General features: G+C 46.5%; 1 protein-coding gene across 2 annotated transcripts in view; it reads right to left on the bottom strand.

Moving 5' to 3' along the window:
• Window positions 1–1,072, bottom strand: part of DCTN4 (dynactin subunit 4) — a 35,028-nt gene extending 33,956 nt beyond the window's left edge. For both annotated transcript variants that reach the window (XM_015565621.1, XM_015565619.1), the window contains exons 1-2: window positions 892–1,072; window positions 400–406 (exon numbers count right to left, since the gene is read on the bottom strand). The gene's annotated coding sequence lies outside the window, so the exon portion shown is untranslated. The remainder of the gene's footprint in view (window positions 1–399; window positions 407–891) is intronic.
• Between the last annotated feature and the right edge of the window lie 11,164 nt (window positions 1,073–12,236).

The following is a 12,236-nucleotide window of genomic DNA, read 5'->3' on the forward strand; positions in this document are numbered from 1 at the left end:
TATATGTTTGATTACATACAGCCTTGTGACAGTTTTCCTGCATGTCATAAGCATTTGAATATAAATTAAAATGTTAAAATCAAATCTGATATTGTTTTACCTTTTATTTGGTGTGTGGAAGGTGTGCGGAAGAGGGGGTAGTCTTATACGGCGAGTATATAACAAACTCTGTATTTTGAGTGGAAATGTTAGGGGGTTGTCTTATACGCCAGCAAATACGGTATGTCTTCTCGTCTTTGAACCCGCAAAGCTTCCTGAATAAAGGAGATGTGCCTAGCGCTGCAGGACTGGGTGATTTTTCACGGGGTGGGGTCTTCTACCGTCTTACAATCCCACCCCAGCGCCCATTTGCTGGGAAAGACGACAGCACTCTCCTCCCGGGGGAAGCGCTGTTAACACTTCCAGCTCCCTACAAGGCCTGCCCGACTCGCAATGCTTTCGCTCAGCTCGCCCTATCCCTGCGGCAGGCAGGCCTCAGCCTGAGCCCAGACAGAGGGGCCAGTTTCCGGCCAACGTGGAGGCAGAATTTCCAGGATGGGAGGGGCATGAATCCAATGCCTGCGTCCACTCCGCACAAATCAAGCGTGGAAAGCCAGTGTCTAACCCCGCAAGTGGCGCGGACTAAGCACGCCCACACCTTTTTCTCCCGGACCCACCCTGTCACCAAACCCCCAGGAGACGGCCAGGCTTCCCGAGTTCAAGTCCGTCCAATCAGAGGGTGCGAGCCGCTCAGCCCCACCCAAGGCCGCCCCTTCTTTCCAAGTGACAACTTATGAGCAAATTAAAGCTCGGGCAAATCTGAGTGACGGAAAATAGGCCAATCAGCAAGGTAGGAAAATGGTATCCGCCTCCAACCGGTGGGACTTCCCCGCCCGCCGCGGTGACTAATATGAATCCGCAGCTCGCTGCAGTAGCGGCAGAAGTAAAGCTGCGAGAGAGGGGCCCGAACCTTCTTTTCTCCCTGGACGAGGTAGAGGACCCGCTCCGACTGCAGCAAGGACGCCATCTTGGAGAGGGAGGAGCCGACGACGCTCCTGTCGCGTCACGTGACCCGAGAGCCGGCGTTCGCTTCGCCGCCTCCCCTACGTCTTTCTACGTCAACTTTGACGTCAGGTTTCCGACGCGTCCGGGAAGAGTCCGAACGCGCCTGCGCAGCAGGGATTCCCCGGTTTCTCCCCCGCCGCGGGCCCGCCCCCCTCCGCGAGGCACCTGAAGACCCCCCGCCCTGAAACCAAGGTCTGTTTGAGGAAAGATCTTGTCCTGTGTGGAACTCAGACTTGCCTACGATTAAGTACAGATCAAAGCCAGACAAGCTCAGTGACCTCCTTTGTTTCTTGCACAGAGGAAGGCAGCTGCTCTTTTGTTTTAGTTACAGCTGCCTCTCCTGCCCTCACCTTCCAAACACATCCAGAGGTGGATGGGAGGTTTCAGGGATAGAGTTCCATGGGAACTGGAGGCTGAGTCACCCCAGCACGTTCTTCTGATAGTCTTGTCACCGGCCTGTAGGAGACTTTCACAGCCTTTATCTCATAATGGTACAGTAGGCGGTGAGACAAACATGAGCGGAGCAGGAACGCTAGGCCCCGTACCACCAAAAGCCCTAGGTATCTAGGAGGACCTCACCCCCAGGGCAACCTTTCCTACCCTAGCGTATTACTGACCTATCACTGACCGTGTGGTTCAGACCCCCTGGCCGTCCCTCTCCTCGTCATGCGGCTCAGACCCTGCCCTGACCGCGTCTCCTGGCATGTCTAGTCATGTGGTTGACCTCTTTGGAAGAGGAAGGTGGCAGGCGCAGAGAATAGCCTCATAGCCTCCCATACAGGCCCTTCTTGCAGGACCATTCCCTTAAGCCTGGAGCCCTACGCAGCGGTTCTCAACCTGTGGGTCGCGACCCCTGAAAATACATCCTGCATATCAGATATTTACATTACGATTCATAACGGTAGCAACATTACAGTTATGAAGTAGCAACGAAAATAATTTTATGGTTGGGGGTCACCACAACACGAGGAACTGTATTAAAGGGTCGTGGCATTAGGAAGGTTGAGAACCACTGCTAGAGGTAACAAATAGGCCTCGGTTGTGTTTCAGCTCCAGGCCTGAAAAAGCAACAAGGCCAGGCGGGGTGACACCGTGGCTGACATCAAGACCAGCGGCAAGGACTTAATGACCCTCTACCTAGTACCAACCAACCAGCGGACACCAGGACCCTGAGGAGACACCGCATCTAGAAAGCTGATATTCTATTGAGATCCTCCCCTGCAACCTCCAGATAAGCCCTTAAAATAGAGGACTCGGCTCAATCTCTCTCTCTCTCTCTCTCTCTCTCTCTCTCTCTCTGTTAATCCTCACCAAAGGATATTTTTCCAAACTTTTTTTTTTTTTTTTTAGAGAGAGTGGAATGGAGCGGGAGAGACAGAGAGAGAGAGAAACATTGTGCGGGAAACACGTCGATTGGTTGTCTGCTGCAGGGATTGAGCCTCTAATCGAGGTATGTGCTCTTGACCTGAATTGAACCCAGGACCCCTCAGTCCGTGTGCTGAAGCTCTATCCACTGAACCAGCTAGGGCGACTCTTTCTCTCTGGAGCACCTTTCCTCCCCCCCTTCCTTCCCTCGAGGTGCTTACCTTCACTTTCTTTTTCCTACGCTCCAAGTCCCTTCTTTTGCCTCTGTAACATGTTTCCTGAGCCCACACAGTCTACTGGCTCATTTCTTTCACGGCTCATTTCTTCTATCTCTGTGACATTCTAAACAAACTTTTGCTTATATTTGAGTCTTAACTCTGAATTCTTTCTTAGCCAACACTCAAGGACCTTGGTCTAACATCTGGTGCTATTTTGCTGTTTAACAATTTGAAATTTCTTAGGCTGTGAGCTCTTCTACACAGGGGCCAAAACTCATTCATTTGCAGGTTTCAAGTACCTAGCATTAGGATTAAGTCTGCACAGTAGACCCCTTATCTGCAGCTTCACTTTCTGTGTTTCAACCTTGGTTGGAAAATATTAAATGGAAAATTCTAGAATTAAGCAAGTCATAAGTTTTAAAACATGAGCTCTTCCAAGTAGTTCGATATAATCTCATTCTGTCCCGTTCTATCTCCCCAGGAAGTGAATCATCCCTTTGTCCATCATACCCATGCTGTATACACTACCAGCCCATTAGTCACTTAGACATGGTTATCAGATCAACTGATATCACAGTTGTGGTATTGCAGTCACCTTTGTTTTACTTAATAATGACCCTGAAGTGGAAGAATAGTGATCCTGGCAGTTCAGATATGCTAAAGAGAAGCCATAAAGTGCTTACTGTAAATGCAAATGTATGTATATGTAGGGAAAAACAGTACTGTATATATGGGGTTCAGTATTATCCATGGTTTCAGGCATCCACCGGAGGTCTTGGAATGTATCCTCCATGGATAAGGGGGGACTACTGTATGGCGGATGTTCAATATGTATTGATTAATGATGGAATGGTACTAATGAGTGAACCTTGCTGTCATTTACATTTTTATAATGCATAAACTAAGGTTTAGATATGTAACATGACCACTTTTTATATTTTTTATTGATTTTTTTACAAAGAGGAAGGGAGGATAGAGAGTTAGACACATCGATGAGAGAGAAACATCAACCAGCTGCCTCCTGCACAACCCCCACTGGGGATGTGCCTGCAACCAAGGTACATGCCCTTGACCGGAATCTAACATGGGGCCCTTCAGTCTGCAGGCTGACGCTCCATCCACTGAGCCAAACCTGTCAGGGCTAACGTGACCACTTGGAATTGACCTAGCAAAGATGAGCCCATGTTACCAGTACTTGACACCAGTTCTATGCTTTTCTCGCTGTATTAGTGCTGTATCATTACAACACGGTCTGACATTTGACTTGGTGATTGAGAACAAATGGAACTGAATATTAACTAACATTTACTGAGCTCTTATTGAGTGCAGAACACTGTGTCAAAACTTTATATATATCACCTTATTCAATTTTCACAAACACTCCAAAGGCAGTTATTATTATCATCATCTCTATTCTACAGTGCAGGAAACTGAGGCTTAGAGAATCGCAATGACTGGTCTAAGGTTTCCTAAATAACGCAGAATGTTGTTCTGTCTGAGTCCACAGTTTACATGCATTACCCGATGCATACTGCCTCCAGCAAATTTTCTTTCTTTTTTCTCTAGCTTTATTGAGGAAATTAAAATTTTTATTTTATTTATTAATTTTTAATTTAAATTCTTTATTGTTTAAAGTATTACCTATGTCTCTTTTTTCCCCCATTGACCTCACCCCGGCCCCTCAAAATTTATTGACAATTAAAATTTATTTAAGGTGTACACCTTGGTGATTAGATATACATTGTGAAATAATCAGGATTATCAAGCCAATTAACATAGCCATCACCTCACATAGTTACCATTTTCTTTTCTTTTTTTCTGGTAAGAACACAAAAGATCAGCCCTCTTAGCAAATTTCAAGTATATAATACAGTCCTGTTAACTATAGTCACATTGTTGTACACTAGATTTCCAGAACTTACTTTGCATAACTGAAACTTTGTACGCTTCGACCAACATTTCTCCATTTCCTCTCTCTGCTAGGCCTTGGCAACCACCATTCTCTCTGCTTCCATGAGATTGGCTATTTTGGATTCCATATATTAGTGAACTCATGCAGCATTTATCTTTCTGGGTGTGGTGTATTTCACTTAGCATAATGTCCTTTAGATTTATCCATGTTGTTGCAAATGGCAGGATTTCCTCCTTTTTTTTTTTTTAAGTTGAGTGAGATTCCACTGCTCAGTGACCAGCAGTCGCCAGTAGCACAACCCTGAAGTGTAGGTGATGATTAGCATGGGCCCTGGGCAACAGCAACACACAGTCACTGGCGTAGAAGACAGGCACTGGGAGCAGAGGGAGAAAGAAGTAACCCAGGAGGACACCTGGCTTGGTTCCCAAGGTGCGCAGTGCCAGCCTGCTTCACTGGAGCTTGCAGGCTTACAGAAACAAGCCATGGGTTGGAGTTTGTTATTGCCATAATATCCTGATGGAGTAGACTAGGTGGCTTACAATCATCACGTACTAAAAAGATCCTAGTTCGACCCTTGTATTTTTCAGATGGAGAAAATGAGGCCCAGAGAGTCAAAGGAACATGCCCACAGGTTTTCTCACACCTAGTATCATATTCTGTTCTCTAATTCTGTAAATGCTGTTCTTTGCCCACCATATCAGTTCATTCATACCCATAGCCAAGTAGGAAACTTGTTGCTCTTTTAACAACACTTAAAAAGAAAAGAAAGTTGCCCAGCCAATGTTGCTCAGTGGTTGATCATCAACCTATGAATCAGGAGGTCACAGTTTGATTCCCGTTGGGGCACATGCCTGGGTTGCAGGCTCAATCCCCAGTGTGGGGTGTGCAGGAAGCAGCCAATTGATGATTCTCTCTCATCACTGATGTTTCTATCTCTCTCTCCCTCTCCCTTCCTCTCTGAAATCAAAATAAAAATATATTAAAAAAATAAAGAAAAGAAAGCAACTGCAAGGGAAAGTGAGACGCTAATGGATAGCCTATTCAGTTTGCCCTGGAAGTTTGCTGGAATTGTGTCATTTTGGGCACATGAGTTTCAACATCTCTGGAATGTTCTCCCCTTGGTTTTAATAAGAATTTCTCCAGGGACCTCGAGCCTAACCAAAGCTTGTTCTCCTGCTCCCTTCTCTGTGCGTAGTGGACTAACTGGAAGCTAATGTCAATTCTGTGGCACCAAGGAACACTTCTCTGTGCTCTACTGAGGATACAGAGACATGAGCTGGGCATCCTATTTTGGCTGGAGGATGCACAGGGTGGCCTTGGGTTAACCCCCACAGCTGTTACCCAATGGCTGCTAGTGCTTAAGGAAGACCTCTGGCCCCAAAAGTGCTGACTCATAACAGACAGTTCATGGCCATACACTATTCCACTCTTCTCCTCCTGCTTGTTTGCCTGTTCACCCTTGAGATTCACAACCAACTCAAGAGACCATAGTTCTTAGTGAAATAAGAGTAAAATCATGAAATAGTAAAGCCAGAAGAAACCGTAGAGATTTCCTAGTCCACTCCCTTTATTTTAAAAGCTAGAGGCTCAGTGCACGAAATTTGTGCAGGGGGGCAGGTCCCTCAGCCCGGCCTGCACCCTCTCGCAATCCAGGACTGCTGGCTCCTAACCACTCACCTGCCTGCCTGCCTGATCACCCCTAACCATTCTGCCTGATTGCCCCTAACCACTCTGCCTGCCTGATCACCCCTAACCACCTCTGCCTCAGTCCCCGCTGCCGTGGCTTCGTCCAGAAGGATGTCCCAGAATGACGTCTGGAAGGTCATTTGGCTATCTGGTCTAATTAGCATATCACGCTTTCATTATTATAGATGGAGAACTGATGCCCAGAAAAGGAAAGGACTTTCCCAAGGCCACTGAGGAAGTGAGAGGTAAAGCTAGGGTTTAAACACAGGTCTTCCTGTCAAGTTGGTTGTCTTCACTGACTTGGCTGGATCTCCATCTTGACACAATTCCCCACCCAACCCAAAGGCTTGCTCCCGGAGACCACCAGTATAATGCTTGTTGAGTTGAATAAAATAGAGCAGAAGATTGAATTCCTGCCTCGCTCAGTGCCTGACACAGAGCAGGCACTCAGTAAATATCTGTTGGATGAGTGAATGCCATCTTCAACTATCTGAAACTTGCGAGCAGGTGGAAGATGGTAACTGGAAAATTTTTATTTTTATTTTTAAGCAGCGCCTTCTTTTAGAAGAATCAAGGGAAGGGAGATAGATCACAATTTTACATAGGGTGGTCAGGTTAGCCTATGAGAAGGAAAGATTTGAGGGAAGAGTTGAAGGAGGAGGGGAGTGGGCCTCGTGGATGGGGCAGAAGAGCTCTTCAGGCAGAGGCTGAGCAAAGTCTCTAAGGCTTAACTGAGGAACAGCAAGGCGGGGGGGGGGCATTAAAGAGTGAGCAAGGGGGAGAGGTAGGTATAGGTGACGAAGTCTCAGAGGTAAAGGGGTGGGGGTACACTCATGTAATATCTTCAAGGGCATTTTAAGGATGTTGGATTTGCTCTGAAGGAACTGGGGAGCCATCACAAGATTGTAAGCAGTGCAGTGACATGATTGAACCTACAGTTAACAAGGGTCACCCTGGACACTGTTTTGAGACTGGACTGCAGAGAGACAAGAACAGAAGCAGGGGGTTAGTCTGGAGATTATGGCAGTGATCCAGGCCTGAGGTGACAGTGCCAGGAACCAGGAATTCTGACTATATTTTGAAGGTAGAGCCTGAGGCCCAACTCAGGGGTGGTGGTGGGGGAACATGTACATAGACTGCCATGTGAAGGGTAGTTTGGAGCCACACCAGGGAGGCCCTTGATGGGCCAGGGGATAATCCATTTCGTGGTTTGGCCGAATTCAGCCACTGGAAGTTTATTTGCTCAGAAATTATCAAGACTATTTGTTTCTTCTCTCCGAGGTCAAAAAGAAAACATCATGGAAAGAAGGAGATGACGCTAACTTGTTAAGTCTCTAGTTTACTTTGTTCCAAATCACAAAGCATTCTGATTACCCCACAGGAAAGCATATTTCACAAGAGGCTCAGAGAAAAAGCCAGTCCTCCCTACACACATGAATCGCATGGTTAGGGCTCTAGCTTGGGCTGAGAAGGAGAAACTGATGTGGGACAGAGCCCAGCCTGCTGGGAACGGTGCCACGGGCCCTAACAAACAAGCTTTGTCCGCTGCTGTGAAGGCAAAATGAGTTAATAAAAGTTAATGTGGGTAGAACATAGAACATCATAAGTTGCTATGTGAGTATTTATTATTAGGCCACAGAGATTAGTCAGTATTACAAGTGGGAAAACAGGTTCAGAGAGAGGAAGTGGTTCGCCTGAAGTTACACTGGATCTCCCGCTTACTTAATGAGCACTAAATTGGTTTCTTTTATTATGTTTGGATGATTGGGATTTCCAGTCTTGCCCACACTCCCATCTTGGGTGCCTCTTACAGTTCATTTCTGGGAAGCTCTTTTAAACTTGGAGCTGTCTGTGCCTCATCTGAAAATCTTCCTGCCCTCACAGAGAAGAAAGTTCAATGGGATATATTGTTACTCTTGAGCACCTATGCCTCCAAATCTGCCCTCGGTGGTATTCATACCCCTGTGTGCACTCCTTCCACATTATACCAGGGTTGTGACCCATAGCACACAACAGAAGTAGCAGTAGGACACTTCTGAGATGATACAAGTCTATAGTTCCTGTGCTGGGTGCTTTCTTGGATCACTTGCTTGGGAAAAGCAAGCTGCTGGGTTTTGAGCAGCTCTGTTGCAGGGAACTAAAGCCTCCAGCAACAGCCAGTGAGGACTGAGGTCTGCCAGCAACCAGTACGTGAGCTTGGAAGTGGATTCCTCAGCTCCAGTCGAGTATTGAGTTGAGTATAGACCCAGCTGGTATCCTGACTGCAATCTCATGAGAGACCCTGAGCCAGAACCACCTGGCTAAGCAGCTCCTGGAGTCCTGACCCCTAGAAACTGTGAGATAATCAATGTTTAAGCTGCTAAATTTTGAGATACTTTGTTACACGGCAATAGCTCTCTAATACACCCACCCTCCCTTACCAGTTAGCCTTTGTTGCACTGCGCACTTGTCTCTCCATCTCTGCTCCCTCCACCATTCTTGTCATCGCCTGTGCACCCTCCAAATATCCTCATCACCAACTATCTGAGGCCAAATCCAGAAGTCGTCAAACCTGCTGAATCACTAGTGATACCAATAGGAGCGATGGTGTGCTCACATCAGAATTTGAGAAAGGTTTAATAAAGGGATTATTACGAGGTGAAGAGCGATCACAAGGAATACTGCAGTATCCCAGGGCTAGTGAAGGTGGTGCTGCTTATGGCCTGAAAGCGTAAAGGGAGGGAGCCTCCACTTCCTGGAACCAGAAGAGAAAGAACTGTGTGAAGAGGCCCCTGACAGGAGCAGGACCTTTGGGTCCAGGACAGAGCCAGGCATTGGCAGCCCCTGGGGTGGAGAGTAGAAATGCAACACGCCTCAGCTCTTGCTGGCACTTCCCTCTTAGCTGAACCCGACAGGAAGCCAGACCTCAGGGAAGCCTATCTTAGTTTGTGTTCTCTCAGAAGCAGACGATGGGATAAGGGCTTAAGCGAAAGTCTACTTGAGTGAAAATTCATGTAAGAAGTTCAGAGTGCACGAGTAGAGGCGTGAGGGCGTGATGCCCAAGAGAAGGTGACCAATAAGATTGTGTTATTAAGTCGGCTACAATAAAGGTTTAGTCCCACAGAGAAACTCTGGGAAACAATGTAAACACATGCCCCAGACTCATTCCTCCAAAAGGTGAGGGCTTTGGGACATTCATGCCCCTGGAGTCTGTCTGAGGGCTGCTCCTGGGATTGGGCTATTTCTTGGGTACTTCCGGATTGCCAGGCTGGCAGACTGGCCTTCTTGTGGGTCTGGGGACAGTCCTCAGACACAAAGATGCAGGACTTGGCAGTTGGAAATCTGGCGAGAGCTGAAGTTGGGTGAGGTCCAAGGAATGTGGTCAAGGCATTGACCGTGCCTGCTACAGGGCTCCTTGATGGGGCCAGATGTGGTACCACCCATGCACAAAGCAGGATGGAGAAGTGTGTGGAGGGCGAATCTGGAGGGACAAAGAAACTTGCATTCATATTTAAAGTAAATAAGTAATATTTACCGACCATCTAAATTTAATATCACTGTTTAGATGTCAAAACAATTTTTCCTCTTGATTCCCACAACTATTGTCCTCTACTGTCTATCACAGTCATGCATCTAATGGTCTGCTTGTGCTTCTGTATTTTGCATTGTGCACTAGCTAGGGCGGGAATCACCCTAGAGTCTCATAGAGTAAAAGACAGAAGTGCAGAGGGGACTTGGTTCAGTAGGTGTCAGTTAGGTATAGAACATTTAGAAACAGTTTTGCCACTTACTGGCTAGCTAATCTTAGACAATCCAACTAATCCTTTTTGGGCCTCTGTTCTCATGTGTAAAATGGGGCTTAACATTTTCACTATACAATTGTAGCAAGGACTAAATGGTATGGTGTATGTGAAACACTTGCTACATGTTAGATGTTCAAGAAGTGTTTTTAAATTTTCTTTTTTAAGGTAGAGGCTTTTATTGTGCAGGGTGGGGCAAGAGGGTTTACAGTTGTGAATACATGAAACAGAGTTTATTCTTGTATTATTATTTCTTATTTATTGTGTTATTTTCCATAAGAACAAGTGTAAACTGACTTTTCCCCCACCCACTGTATTTTTTCTTGAGACCACATTTACTTCAAAAATTAGACGGGCTGGACTGAGGGTATCTGCCAGTAATAGGCAATCTTTTGTCTCTCAGCTACATGACTGTGTAATAATTGAACACTTTGGAATTAAGCCACGAGAATGGATTCAAATAATTATAGCCACACTAATGAGACCACATGACTATCGCTCCACTTCAAAGCTAGAAAATGCAACCCTTCCATTTCCTTCTCTTTCTTCCTGTCTGCTCAGTTTGTTTTATCTCAGATACCACATGTTTGGAAAATTCCACCATTTTACCTCCTGGCCTAATCATTAGCTCAATTAGGTCTTCCAGCTACAATTTTAAAAGATGTAATTAAAAATAAAAATTCCTACATCAGTTTTCAGACTAAAAGCATATTTCTTTTGAAGGTCAGCAAGCAAGTGCGGCTTCCTCAAAGAATAGAGGCATTTTGCCCAAGGATCTGTGGAGCAAAAAGAACCTCAGGAATTTTTCCAGCGGGACAGAGGAAGGGAGGGCGAGAGACAAGGGGCGTCTCAGTGCCTGCCTCCTCGGGAAGAACTGAGCTGTCTTGGGGTCTGTAAGGAGGGAGCTGATACCTCAGCCAGGACGTGTCCATCAGTGGGACAAGATGGATCACCCCACACAGACATGCTTTTCACTCAAAACTGTAATAATCTCAAGATCCTTGAGCCTCAGCTTCGAAAGCATTTTGGAAGTGTAAGTGACTTTAGAGAACAGCTAATTCAACTCCCTTCTTTTCACTTTTGGAGTCACACGACAAGGCAGTGCTAGAGCCAGGGCAAGAAGGCACGGTTTAGTGCCTTTTAGTGTCAGCTTAGGGCCCTTTTCATGGTCCCAGAGTTCTGAACTTAAGGCCTTGATAAAATCAGACCCTGCCCCAAATCGTTAGTGCAGAGTGCGTAGATTTTCAGCTCTGTAATCAGACAGACCTATTCTGGTGACCTTGGTACGTCACTCCACCTTCCTGAGCCTGAGTTTAGATTTTCCATCTATAAAAGGAGCCATTTGGGATGAGATGGTCTTCAATTTCCCCCTTTTATTTTGAACATGCTCCAGGCCTGACCTCCTGCTTTTCAGAAGAGTAAGAGTGAAGAACGCTGGACTGCTGAAGTAACATTTGTGGGTGCCACAATAGGCCCTGCAGCCTGGTCGCCGGGTGGATCATGGAGGTGGGCAGGAGATGGCAGAGCTGGCTTTGTCCTGTGTGGAGGCTGGGCGGGGACTAGTAGGCATGGCAGGCCTCTCTGAGGCTCAGCTCTAATGGGCCGTTGATCACCTTGGGTTGGACTATCTCACTGTTATCAGAAAATAAACAGGATGCTCAGAGATATGTTACAGCCAACAACCAACCAGCTTCACCCTGATCCTCTAAGTCAGCAATTTTCAGCCGGTGTGCTGCAAGAATGTTTAAAGCATGCAGTATCTGACTGTTTATGCAGGGGCCCTGACCCCTTTCCCTTGTCAAATAAACGAGTGACAACAGCCAACACAGCAACAGCCGTCCAGTTCGAATGAATAAAAATTATACTTATTTTTTTTTGGTCAAAATATAACATACTTGGCGTGCCACAGAGTTTTAGTCAGGAGCTCATGTGTCATGAGATGAAAATGGTTGAAAATCGCTGCTCTAAGCCAATCTTCACAACAGGGGTGGGGGGCAGTTGCTGGTACCTTCACTTTACAGAGAATGAAAGTCCACCAGGCGAAGTTTCTTGTTAAGGGTCCTACACTCAGTACATTGGAAAGCAGGGGCTCCGAGGCCGGCTCCTCCATCCTTATCTGTGGGTTAGGCTTTTCCCTGCGTAGCCTACAGCGGGGAAGGCTCTTGGAGGACACATTTTGGGTCAGCCCTGCAGGGCTTACATACAATACAGAGAGCAGAGCCCCCGCCCCCC

Source organism: Myotis davidii, unplaced genomic scaffold (genome assembly GCF_000327345.1).
Source record: "Myotis davidii unplaced genomic scaffold, ASM32734v1 scaffold18, whole genome shotgun sequence".
Classification (NCBI taxonomy): Eukaryota; Metazoa; Chordata; class Mammalia; order Chiroptera; family Vespertilionidae; genus Myotis; species Myotis davidii.